This window comes from Canis aureus, chromosome 19 (assembly GCF_053574225.1).
Source record: "Canis aureus isolate CA01 chromosome 19, VMU_Caureus_v.1.0, whole genome shotgun sequence".
Taxonomy (NCBI): domain Eukaryota; kingdom Metazoa; phylum Chordata; class Mammalia; order Carnivora; family Canidae; genus Canis; species Canis aureus.
The window spans coordinates 2,831,159-2,843,652 of record NC_135629.1 but is presented as its reverse complement, the minus strand read 5'-3'; the positions used below and the strand labels follow the sequence as shown (position 1 = coordinate 2,843,652).

The following is a 12,494-nucleotide window of genomic DNA, read 5'->3' as shown; positions in this document are numbered from 1 at the left end:
TTTTAACTGGTCGTTGGTCTTACGTCCTTCCACTTTGGTAATATGCCGTTGCCGAGGGGGTTTCTGCTATGGGAGGTCACAGAGCACAGCACACAAGCCAGACCTTCATTGGAAAACAGGCTTTGAAACCATGATCTCTAAAGTAGGAAGGAAATATGGGGGTGCGGGCATCCTGCACTGAGGTTAAACACTGGAAGTAGATGGCACAGCATGGCCGTGGGGAACCGGACAGCTGTGGCTTGCTGGTGTAGGCGACCTTTGGGCTGGTTTCCTGTTGCCTCACCTTTGGGTGCATTCCCTGTGGCTCATGCAGTCACACAGAGCTGCCTACACCAGGGCTTTTAAATGAGTCATCCCTGAGCCTGGATTATTTTATGAACCATTGTTTGGGTCACATTTGTATTCTATGCTCACTCCCCACCAAAGGTGGAGAAGAAAAACCATGACTTGAGCTACGTCATCTTTAGACCAAAACAATAGCTTTCCCTACGCATTTGCCTGGAAACAAAGTAGGTTTTCCACCTCCCATAAAATAAACAAAGGCACAGCTCCTTGTGGAGAGAAAGATGTAATGAGACTCACATTTCCATACTTTGCTGGGGACAACGAAAACTGTCCATTGGGAAAGCATTTTCGGTTCTACTAATGGGGACTCCCCCAGATAGTCATATCTTTGGATCCGGAAACCCCATCTTGGCAAGTTAGTCCTAACAATCCTATAAACATCTGTAACACGGTGCTCATCCCAGTGTTATTTACAGCAGCAAAGATTGAAGGTGATCATTGAGAATAGTTAAGTGAGTCTTGATTTGATTCTCCTGATGGAATACCGTGCAGTCAGTGGAAATCGCGAGTACAGATTACGTAACAATGCAGGGGTGGGGGGGCGGGATATTCATATATCATATATTAAATTACAAATCAACTCGAGGCTCCCAGTACGAAGCCATGACCAGGCACACAGCAGGTATGTAAGAAACATTTATTTGGTTGACGTGAGCTGCTTTTCCATCTTCCTGCAGCAGCTCTGTTAGAGAAGGTAGGCCTCGTCGGTTAGCAGGATTGACCTCCTCCCCACCCCATGTTCTAGTACGTGTCCCTAGGGACTGGACATGGGATGGTGGTGTTGACTGAACAAGGAGTCAACTTATGCTCCTTGGCTGTTCTTGCTGGAAGGTGTGTCCATGGCCACCTCCACCTAAACCTTCTGTGCCTTTGTAAGGCATGTGCATCCTGGGTGTCCTAGCAGGAGGCCCTTGCCTGATGAAGGGCAGAGCCCCTGAATCTCAGGCTGGGAAGAGCCTGAGGGGCCCAGGCCAGCCTGCTCTGGCCCAGCCAAGGTAGTGTCCAGAGCCACACGAGGGCAGATGGCCATTCCCAGGGGCCATAGGGAATGGTATGATTTTGTGGGTTATTAAAAACATAAGTGGTGAGCTCTTTAGGCAGCATGCCACAATTTGAGGTTTTTTTCTCCCAGCGATGTGTCTTAGAGGCCATCCTAGGTCAGTTCACACAGTTCATGTTGACAAGCCATTGGAGTGAGACCAAACTTGAGTAATGCTCATTTCTGCTTGGTGAGGGCAGAGGTGGTTTGTTGTTTTTCGTTTGTTTGTTTAGTTTCTTATTTCTGCAGCTAGAACTTACTGATCTCTTTGTGCCCAGCATTGACCTACCTGGCACTTTGTGCACATTATCTCCATTAATCTTACCAACAATCCAAGTCGAGAAGGGCTATTTTTACCCACACTTTGCAGCTCAAAGAAGTTGCAAACCCTATATGATGCTTTAGTATAATGAAGCCAGATTGGACCTGAGGATGTCTAACTGCAGAGTTGCCCCCACCTAACCCCACACTCTGTGGCTACCTCGATGCTTGTCTGGTTTTCCCCAGAGAGCTGCCTTGAACATGTATTACTTTACCTTCAACTGATACATGTGGCCAGTGGCTAGCGTACAGATTAGCACCCTGCTACAGTCCTACCACCTGATGGCACAAAGTGCCTTGGCGCCCTGCAGCTGGGTGGCTGGGGAATGCTCACTCCACAGAGGGGCTGGGCCACAGCCGCAGGACCGTGCTCCATCCCTCTGTGCCAGGAGATCACTGTGTCCCGGTGGTGAGGGTGGGCAGAGAGCCAGGTGGCCAGTCTCTAACCTCTTCACAGACAGGGCCATCAGGGATCTGGGGCTCAAGCTAGCAGAGCCCCTAGAACCCTGGCAGATGGCTTCTGCTAAAGGCCTCCCTTTGCTTCATCCCCTGTTCTGACACGACTGAGTTGGTGGGGAATGCCTGAGGTTGGCCTCCAGGCCCCCAGCCTCCACCCCTCCACCCTTATCATGTGGGACTCCTACCCAGCTTACTCCTTAGGGAAACAAAGCTTCCTGGGGTGTGGCTTGCCCCCACATCTGCTTGAGGAATCTACAGGAAAGATCTAAGTCATCGTTCACAAATTTCTAGGACTCATGGGCACTCTTGACATAATTCTCACTTGCTACCCTCTTGTGTCATGTTATTACATAATTAATGCCAGTTTTGAGGAGCAGATGACTTCCCTGTATCCTGGCAGTGGTCAGTGATGTGCTGGAACTGAAAATGACACAGCAGATGTTCCAGTGCAATGAATGCAGGGCTGCTTTGGGTCCAGACCCTGGGTTCATAATAACCTAATAACAACAGTAGGCATTTATGGAGCACTTACTGCGTGCCATGCACAGCGCTAACCACCTCACCCTCAGGCTCTCACTTAATCCTCACAGTGCCCCATGGAGTGGGCTTTGTGAGTGAGTGCCCATTGCTGCAGGGGAGGAAGCTGAGCTTTTGGGGGTGAGGCCACCTGCCCCAGGTCACATGGAGACAGAGCCAACTCCACCCTTAACCCCAGTCCTCTGGTGCCTGGTCTTCTCTGGCTTTTGCCTCCTGTCTTTGCATTAGATGGTGATCCTCCAGTGAGAGTTGTTATCACCATACAAGAGGAATCACAGGCCTGGGAGGCTGGCATAGGCACAGGCATATAATAAAAACTTAACAAATGGGTCTCTTTAATTTTTGCCTTCATAACATCTTATGTGTGTATCTTGAATTTGCACCTCATTTACATTGTGCTGCTGGGAACATGTTGGCCACTTCTCGCCTTCTCTGAAAGCTCTGGGACCCTGATCTCAGCTGGTCTTGGGCGCTTGCACCTCTCCAAGGCTTTAAGTAAGCTTCACTTTATGTATATTGAAAAGATAGTATCTCACATCTTGGCAAAATGAATCTGCGCTTGTTTTAAAGCAATCCTCCTTTACCATGTGTGTACCACTGTTTTTTCTGTTAGCGCGTGAAAGAGGTTCGACAGAAGCTGAACTTGGGTGCAGCATTTCTGTTTTTGTCATGTTTACCTGACCCTAAGCTCCAAGCAGCTGAAGAGCATCACATGGGAACTTCTGGAATTGGGTGGAGGACATGACAGATCCAACTTAATGTTTTGGAAGGGGGAGAAAGGTCTGTTACATGTTAAACCTGGGGAGTTTTAATTCTCAGGAAACTGAGCTGAAAGGTTATTTAATGCCTTGTCTCTAAGAAGGCCATGGTTGTCCTGAGGATGTAGACCAGCTGTCCTCCATCTCTTTGGGAGCTGGACAAGACAAAACTCTTATAAGTGTGAGAATTACAGGTTAGACACGCGGAAGAGCTCTGGCATGGACGAGTGCTGACCCCCGAGACAGTTTACGAGTTTTCTCATCTGAAACTGTATGTAGGGCAAGGGGGGGTGGGTGACAGCTAGCATATGCCAGTGACCTCCTGTATGCCCGGTAGGTTATTCGATTTCATTTATCCCCCCAAATTTAGGAGACATGCCTTCCAGTTTTACACTTGGGCGAGTAATCGAGGTAGCCACCATCTTAAAATTCCCTCGCTTTGTTATTTTTTGCTTTTATCACATGGGTATGGCACTCTCAAAAAATACATTGTTTGTAGGGCACGTAGGTGGCTCAGTTAGTTAAATGTCTGCCTTTGGTCAGGATCCCGAGGTCCTGGGATCGAGCCCCACATCAGGCTCCCTGCTCAGCGGGGAAGTCTGCTTCTCTTTCTGCTTGTGCTCTCTCTCTCTCTCTCTTTCTCTGTCAGATAAATAAATAAAATCTTTTAAAAATATATGTATTGTTTGCTTTTGCTTGGGTTTTTTTTTTAGCTTTATATAAAATGGCTAAACTGCACACTTACACAGTCTTCTGTGACTTGCTTTTGTTCACTTTATGTCTGTTACTAAGATTCATCCGTGTTGCAGGATGTAGCTTTAGCTTATAACACCTGTAGAGTAATCCCCTTTGCTACAAGTTGTCCATCTCTGGCTGAGAAACAGGCTGCTCCGGTCATATGCCTGTGCCCTGGTGTGTGCACAAGAATTTCTCTTGGGCATATTTATACCTGGGGTGGAATTGTTGGGTTGTAAAGTATGGAATCTCAACCCTATGAGGCACCAGAATGTTTTCCACAGTGGCTGTACCAGTTTCTCTCCTTCAGTTATCATGTATGAGTTGCTGATTATGTTAGACCTAGAAGTGGGGGCTCCATTATGGCCTTCACCTTGCTCCTGCCAATGCCTATTTCACTCTGGCGCTCATCCACAGCTAATTCTCCCTCTGGATTTGAGAAGCTGTGACTCCCACAACTGGCTGCTGCTGGTCCAGTCACATGATTCTCACGGCCAGAAGTTCCACGATGACTGATGATCGTCTGTCTGGTTGGCCTGACCACACATCATGTAGGGGTCCCCCCCAACCTGGTGCTTCTCAATCTCCTGGGGTAAGCCAGAAATGCAGAGGCAACACCCTAATTGTGGGAGGAAGTGCCTGTCCTCTTACCAGTGGATGTCCCCAAGGAAATCATAGCCAGCTTCCCAGAGCCTAGGCCAAGTTAGCTCCACATCCCCTCCCATGGCTGCCTTGCCCATGGGAAGAAAGGTCCTCTAGAAAATCAAGAACAGAGGACCTCACCGGTTCTCACTGGGCTGCTGCGAAGAAATACAACAGAGCTAATTGCACCTTGGATCTCCATGGGTGTGTTGTGAAGTTGAGCCAAAGCCAAGACCAGAGCCTTTTTCCTTGTTCTTTCATCTTTTCAGAGTTGGTTTCTTTGGCAGGACACCTGTGTGGTCTGTGGGAAGGCAGCCAGCTTGGAGGGCAGGGAGGCACTTCCAGAGGAGCAGAGGTGAGAAAGCAGGAGAGATTTCTGCTTTCACAGAAACCCTCACACAGGGTAGGAGCTAGGAAAACTGAAGTCCCGGGCCCCCACCACACACCCCTCACCAGAGACGCCAGGGCACTGCTTTCACAGGGCAGATGGCAAAGTTGGGACGTGGGCACCCTGAGGTCTCATGGAAATGGTGTCATCATTCTAGACTTGCCTCGCTGACCTGTGCCTTTCAGAAGACAGAGGAACCGGTGCAGGTAAGCACTGGTCTGATGTTAACACCTGTACTCACAGGCCTGCATTTTATTTTATTTTTTTAAAGGTTTTATTTATTTATTCATGAGAGACACACAGAGAGAGAGGCAGAGAGAGACACAGGCAGAGGGAGAAGCAGGATGTGGGACTCAATCCAGGGACTCCAGGATCATGCCCTGAGCCAAAGGCAGACACTGAGCCACTGAGCCACCCAGGGATCCCAGGCCTGCATTTTAAATACCACATGCCACATCTCTTCCCTGATGGTAGAGGTAAGATGTGGCTTACTAGCTCTGCCACCCTAAGGCTTTTTGTGGACTTCAAAGCTTCTGTGGGTCTCTAGGTCTACAGAGAAGGTCAGTGTTGCTGCAGGCCAGCCTCTGAGCTGGGGGCTGCTCTCCTCCATAGGGGGGCCTAGTGGGTAGAGGCAGGACCAGAGATCAAGACCAGGACCTCGGCCAGGGCTACATGTCCTTCTTCATTGAGGAAGGTCTCTGACTCACCATGTCTTCAGTCCACTCCACCCCAAGGGCCACTGCACACCCTGATGGCTCCATCCCTCCTCCCAGAGATGAAGTTCCCTCCTAACTCCTGGCAGCCAGAGCAAAAGCTGTGTCAGGGTTCCCTATACCTAGGGGGCAGGGCATAGATGTAGGCAGTGGACAAAGCCTTGGGCAAGACTTTCTGTGATGGTCTCATGGCAAAAGTGATCAAGTGAAGCCAGTTTTTAAACAAATGCACATGTCACTCTTTGTTAGACTGTCTCGGGTGCCCCTTCTCTCTAGATAGATGCCAACAGCCAGACTATGGCCCCAAACCCAAGGCAGCACACTCCCTCCCACCTGGGATCCTGGTCCATCCACTCTGTGCCTGGGGCAGAGGCCCGCGCACCCTGCCCATCGTGGACCCGGCCGTTCTTCCCAGCTTAGCTCAGAGAGCACGTCCTCAAGGGGACCCTGGCCCAGGGAGGCTGCTGAACCTCCCAGATGGGTCATCGTGTCCGTGCTGACACCTTTGAACACTGTGCACTCACAGTCATGAGGTCTTCAGTGAGTGTCTGTTGCTGTGTGCTGTGGTTCATTTTGGATGTTGGTCTCTGCCTGGCCTGTATGTTTATACTGTACCCCGCGCTCAAATATTTGAGAAGGCTCTCAAAGGGTGCTTCCCAGGGCCCGTGTTTGTACATGTGCAGGCATTAAAGAGCTCAGCCACGTGGCGAGTGTGACCTGCTCCACATGAGTCACTGCCAATCGACCCTTGCCCGCGCTTGCCTCATGGGTGAGCAGCTCCTGGCACAAGGGCACAGGCTCGGAGGCCAGAGGCCAGCTGTGTGTTCTCACAGCGGCTTCTTCATCCTGTTTGGAGGGGTTTTGCTTTTCATTCCACCAGCTTCCCAGCCTCCTGCCTCCTGCTCATGCTTCCCACAGAGCTGTGACAGTAAAACACTGGACCTGGAGTCTGCAGGGCCGAGCCCCATCCGTCTACCTGAGGGTCACTGTTCTCTGCTAAAAATTAGGGAATGGAACCCTAACTCACAGAATTGGAAGGATCAGATGGATTAAACCCTGGGAAAGGGCTTTGTAAATTATACACTGCCACTCAAATATCAGGTGGTGTTATTCCTGCTTTGTACACTCCCTCTTCCCTTAAGACTGAATTTTACCAGCTTTTTTTTAAAAAAATTATTTATTTATTTGAGAGAGAGAGCAAGCATGAGGGAGGGGGTAGGGGATGGGGTAACTGGGTGATGAGCATTAAGAAGGGCACGTGATGGGATGAGCACTGGGTGTTATACACTACTAATGAATTATTGCACACTGTATCTGAAATTAAGTCTGTACTTTATGTTGGCAAATTGAATTTAAATAATAATAATAATAAAAAGATATGAGGGAAAGAAGAATCTGAGTTGTACGTGCAGACTGTTGCTCCATAGGCTCCGTCTACAGGGTGGGAAAGGAAATGTATCACATCCACTGTGACTGGAGTCATGGGGTTAAATCTCTTTGATGAGTGGCCATTATGAAAATACTGCCTACAATCCATTTCAACAGGCATTAATCAAGCACCTACCCGCCGCCAGGCCTGTGTACAGAGCCCCAAGGCATGTGCAGATGAATAAAATAGGCTTGCCAGGATAGCCTGGCAAATATGGGGTGCACACATGCTGAACCTCCTCCTTCCTGTCCATAGCACACATCACTAATCATTCGCTATGCTCCTTTCTGCCCAGTCCAGCCAGACTAGCCTCAGAATCCTCCACGACACAGTACAGTGGGGCTCAAGAGCCACTAACCAAAGCTTTTGTCACCCTGGCTCCAAGGACCCTCAGGCCATGGGGGGCAGATGGTGCTAGGGGAGAGAAAGAGGGCAAGTCTCATCAGCTCAGGTGTGATAGAGACAAGAAGTGCTTTGGGGTATGGAAGGGAAAAAAATCACACTTGCATCTGGAGGGCTACAGCTGACTTCATGGAAGTGGTCAGATTTGTACCTGGTCTTAAAGGACTTTGCTTCTGGCCTGGTGAAGGAGTGAGGACACTGCCCCAGAGGGGCCAGCTGTTCCATGACAGGGACAATATAGATATGCTTTGACAAACAGTGGGCAGGTGGGTGTCAGTGTGCCTTAGAATGTTTCTATTGGGATGTCTGGGTGGCTCAGTGGTTGAGCATCTGCCTTTGGCTCAGGGCATGATCTGGGATCAAGTCCCATATTGGGCTCCCCACGGAGAACTTGCTTCTCCCTCTGTCTGTGTCTCTGCCTCTCTGTGTCTCTCATAAATAAGTAAGTAAGTAAATAAATAAATAAATCTTAAAAAAAAAAAGTTTCTACCAAGGCAGAGGGACGAGTAAGAGCCTTTAGGGAAGGTCCCAAATCCTGGGCTGGAATGTGCAGACCGAGTTCTGGAAAGTGGGGGAGGTCTGGCTACGTGAGGATTGAGCAGCTCCCAGAAGCAGAGCAGGGCAGTGCCGAGCAGGTTAGAGCGCGGAGAGCTTGTGGGGGGCAGGAAGTCCGGACAAGAGACTGTGGCCTGTGACACCCAATGAGGGCCTCACCCCCTTCAAATGACAGATTCAGGAGGCTATGTATGCCTCAGGAAATCCAGAAGGAATTGGGCATCAGCTGGATGTAGGGATAGAATGAAAGTCCAAGACAACAGCCCTGTTTTGGCCTGAATGATTTGGAGAGACGATGGGGCCATGAACCAAAATGTAGAAGCCAGGAGGAGAGCCGGTTTGGAACCAGTTTAAGGAGCCATGGGACAGATGGGAATTTTTCAGACCAGGGACCGGCAAGATGGATCTGCAGCTCTGGAAAGAGCCAGGAGCCAGAGACTGTGTGGCCCGGAGACCTCTACACCAGGAGGAGAGTCAGAGGAGCCACAGACAGGAGCAAGGGAGTGCTGGGGCCTCCCTCCTGCCTGCTCTTAATCCACAGGAAGGATAGGAAGATACTGTAATGCTTAATAACAGGGAGATAGCTCCCGAAGAAGAAGCAGATGGGAGGACTTGAGCAGAAATTCAGAAATAGACTAGATTCAAGTGAAAATGGGAACTTCCATGTATTGCAATGATGACCTCACCATTTGATGAAGTAATGATGGACTTTTTTATGACTTTTGTTAAGACAGTGAAGACCCATCTGCATTTTGCAGCTCAACAGACATGGCAGGCACACAACACCATGAGTGTCCTTGATGCCACGGAGCTCGACACTTAGAAGTGATTCGTGTGAACTTCACGTTATATACGTGTTACCACAAAAAAAGAAATGAAACAATAAAATAACTCATAACGTATGACTGACAGCATCCTTTAGAACCCTGAAGTAGGGAAATCCTATATGACCAAGAATCAAAATTCAGAAGCCATAGAAAGAAAGGAATTATTATTTGGCTCTTTAAAAGTAAGACGCACCCGCACAGCTAAACACAACATAAATGAAGTCAAAGGGCAAAAGAGCAACTAATATAGAAAAAGTTCTTAAGGGACGCCTGGGTGGCTCAGTAGTTGAGCGTCTGCCTTTGGCTCAGGTTGTGATCCTGGGGTCCTGGGATTAAGTTCTGCATCAGGCTCCCCACTGGGAGCCTGCTTCTCCCTCAGCCTATGTCTCTGCCTCTCTCTGTGTATCTCTTATGAATAAATGCATAAAAATCTTTAAAAATAAGACAGAGAAGAAGAAGGAGGAGGAGAAGGAGAAGAAGGAGGAGAAGGAGGAGGAGGAGAAGCAGCTCTTAAATATCAAGACAAAATGCAAGACCCTGATAGGAAAAAGAAGAAGAAGGAGAAGGAGAAGGAGAAGGAGAAGGAGAAGAAGAAGAAGAAGAAAGAAAAGAAGAAGAAGAAGAAGAAGAAGAAGAAGAAGAAGAAGAAGAAGAAAATATAGCTGGCTCTTGGAGAATAAGAAGGAAGTGTAGAAAAACTACACTTTCTCCCCTATCTTATGGGTAGAAACTCAAATGCAGTTGGCATGCTTTGTTGGTAAGGCTGAGAGAAACGGCCTTCTCCCCTACCTGGCTCATCAAGTCAATACAGGATATCTCACGTGGAGGGGAATTTGGCAAAAAATACCAAAGTGACATAGGCATGTTCCTTTCAACCAAGTGACCCCCATCTAGACATAGACCCCGAAGGCACACCTTCACCGAGGTGAAATTAGGCATCCCCTGGTTATTTGTTACAGCCAACTGTTTGATAAACAAGAGATTGACTAGCACACAAATAGCTTTCAATGTGGGGCACCTGGTGGCTCAGTGGTTGAGCATCTGCCTTCAGCTCAGGGCATGATCCCAGGGTCCTGGGATCGAGTTCCGCATCGGGTTCCCCACAGGGAGCCTCCTTCTCCCTCTGCCTATGTCTCTGCCTCTCTCTCTGTGTTTCTCATGAATAAATAAATAAAATCTATAAAAAAATAGCTTTCAGTGAGAGACTGCTTGAAGGAACTTCCATTCACTCAGGCAATGTCGTATCACACAGCAGTTCAACAAGATGAAGAAGAGTTCTGTAGCCTGGTTGTAATGAAATAATCTCCAGAATATGCTAAAAGTGAAAGAAAAGCCTATTGTAGAATAGAAGCATTGTATGGCATGTGACCTTTAATGCAAGAAAGGAGGGAAAATGCGAGTAGACAATTTTCATATTTTTTGCAAAAAGAAGTGCTTCAAGAAGAAAACAGAAAATAACGAAGATGGTTAACCATAGGGAGCAAGAGAGGAGAGGTAGAATAGATAGGCATAGAAGTGAGACTTCCTTGGATGAAGCTTCCTATAAATTTCCAATCATTGTATGAGGTCAATGTGTATGTATTCAGAAGAGAAAATTAAATTGAAAAGCATAACTTATAGCTGGAAACAAATTTCTTGAAATGTGAAATTAACAAGTCTAATAGTATATCAAATTAGTGACATAAACACACAGGGGAAATGATTATGACATATTTGTAATAACTTAAACTTTAAACATAAGACTGGCCCATACCATTACTGAACTACAGTCTGCAGACATGGGGGGAGAGGTGAGTGGGGAATTGTTATGGGATGGGTGTATCAGACCTCTGGCTGCTGTGGCAAAACACTGTAGATGGGGTGGCTTAAATAGCACCCACTGATTTTCTGGCGCTTTGGAGGCTGGAAGCCCAGGATTGAGGTGTTGGCAGGGCTGTCTGAGGTGCCTCTCCTTGGCCTGCAGATCGTCCCCATTTCCCTGTGTCCTCACATGGTCTTTCCCCTGTGGGCATGCCCTTTAAGTCTCTGTGTCCTAACCTCCTTTGCTTATCAAGACACCAGTAGATTAAGGTTAAGACCCACCATATGGGCCTCGTTTTAGGCCTCCCCAAAGGCCCTGTCTCCAAATAAAGTCACATTCTGAGCCATAAGGATTTAGGACTTCGACATAGGAATTTGGGGATGGGAGGAGGAAGGGACACAGTTCAGACCATAACAATAGGTATGGAGTTTCAGTTTGGGGAACTTCTGTAGGTGGATGGTGGTGGTAGCAGCACAACTACGTGAATGTACTCAAGTCCACTGAACTCTATGCTGAAAGGTAGTTAAGAGGGTAAAACTTGTGTTATGTATGTTTTACCAAAATAAAAATAATAAAAATGGGGAGCTTGAGTGGCTCAATGGTTAAGCATCCACCTTCAGCTCAGGGTGTGATCCTGGGGTCCTTGCATCAGGCTCCCCGATGTCTCTGCCTCTCTCTCTATGTCTCTCATAAATAAATAAATAAAATCTTAAAAAATAAAATAAAATAAATTTAAAGAGGAGACAAAAATCCTCAGGGGGCAAGGGAGCAGAGGGTGCCATCGGGAAGGTGACAGAGCTGGTGGCACTGGGCTGCATATGACGGCAGGGCCAGAGCAGGGCAGCATGGCAGACAGGACAGTGGGAAATGGGGGCTTGCCGATGGCCCAACAATGTGGGTTCTGGGTTGGAGGTGTGGGCCGCCTGTCAGTTCTAGGCAGTAAGTCCTTGCCATCCATGAAAGGAGTGTTGCCATCATTATTCCCGTGACAGGTGCCTCACAGAGGTGGCGGGAGGGGTTTGGACAGATGCCCTGGCTGTGTGGCCCCTGTTCTCTGGGAGCTCTTTCTTTTTTGTGATTTTCAAACAGTTGCATGAGCTGCTTACAGCCTGAATAAGAAAGCCAGCGCGCTGTTTCTATAGCGACTGATGTCCTTCAGAGAGGGGAAAACGTGGAGAGACCCTAAGAAAAGAAGAACAAGGGGAAATGTGCAGTACAGAAATGTGACAGATCATAAAATCCAGGAGGAATACACTGTGACCTAGTTTTATTGCGGCTTTGTTGAGATCTCTGGCAAACACACTATTTCTCATTGTGTGTTTGTCATATTATCGTCACTGAAAGCTGTAAAATGGGGTGACAGCCTGCAACCCTTTGCCTGGCAAAAGGCTAACCTTGAAACACAACTGTGAGGATCAAAGAGCTGAGAAAAACCCAGAAAATTCTGAGCCCCATCACTTTTACTCCTGCCCACTTGGTAGATAATCAGGCCTGGTGAGACTCTGTGCACCTGTGCCTTCTTCCTTCCTTGGAAACGGCACAC

At 48.0% G+C, this 12,494-nt stretch overlaps 1 protein-coding gene across 5 annotated transcripts in view; it reads left to right on the top strand.

Moving 5' to 3' along the window:
- Window positions 1–12,494, top strand: part of MGLL (monoglyceride lipase) — a 114,545-nt gene that overhangs the window by 69,708 nt on the left and 32,343 nt on the right. The gene's annotated exons all lie outside the window — the stretch shown is intronic.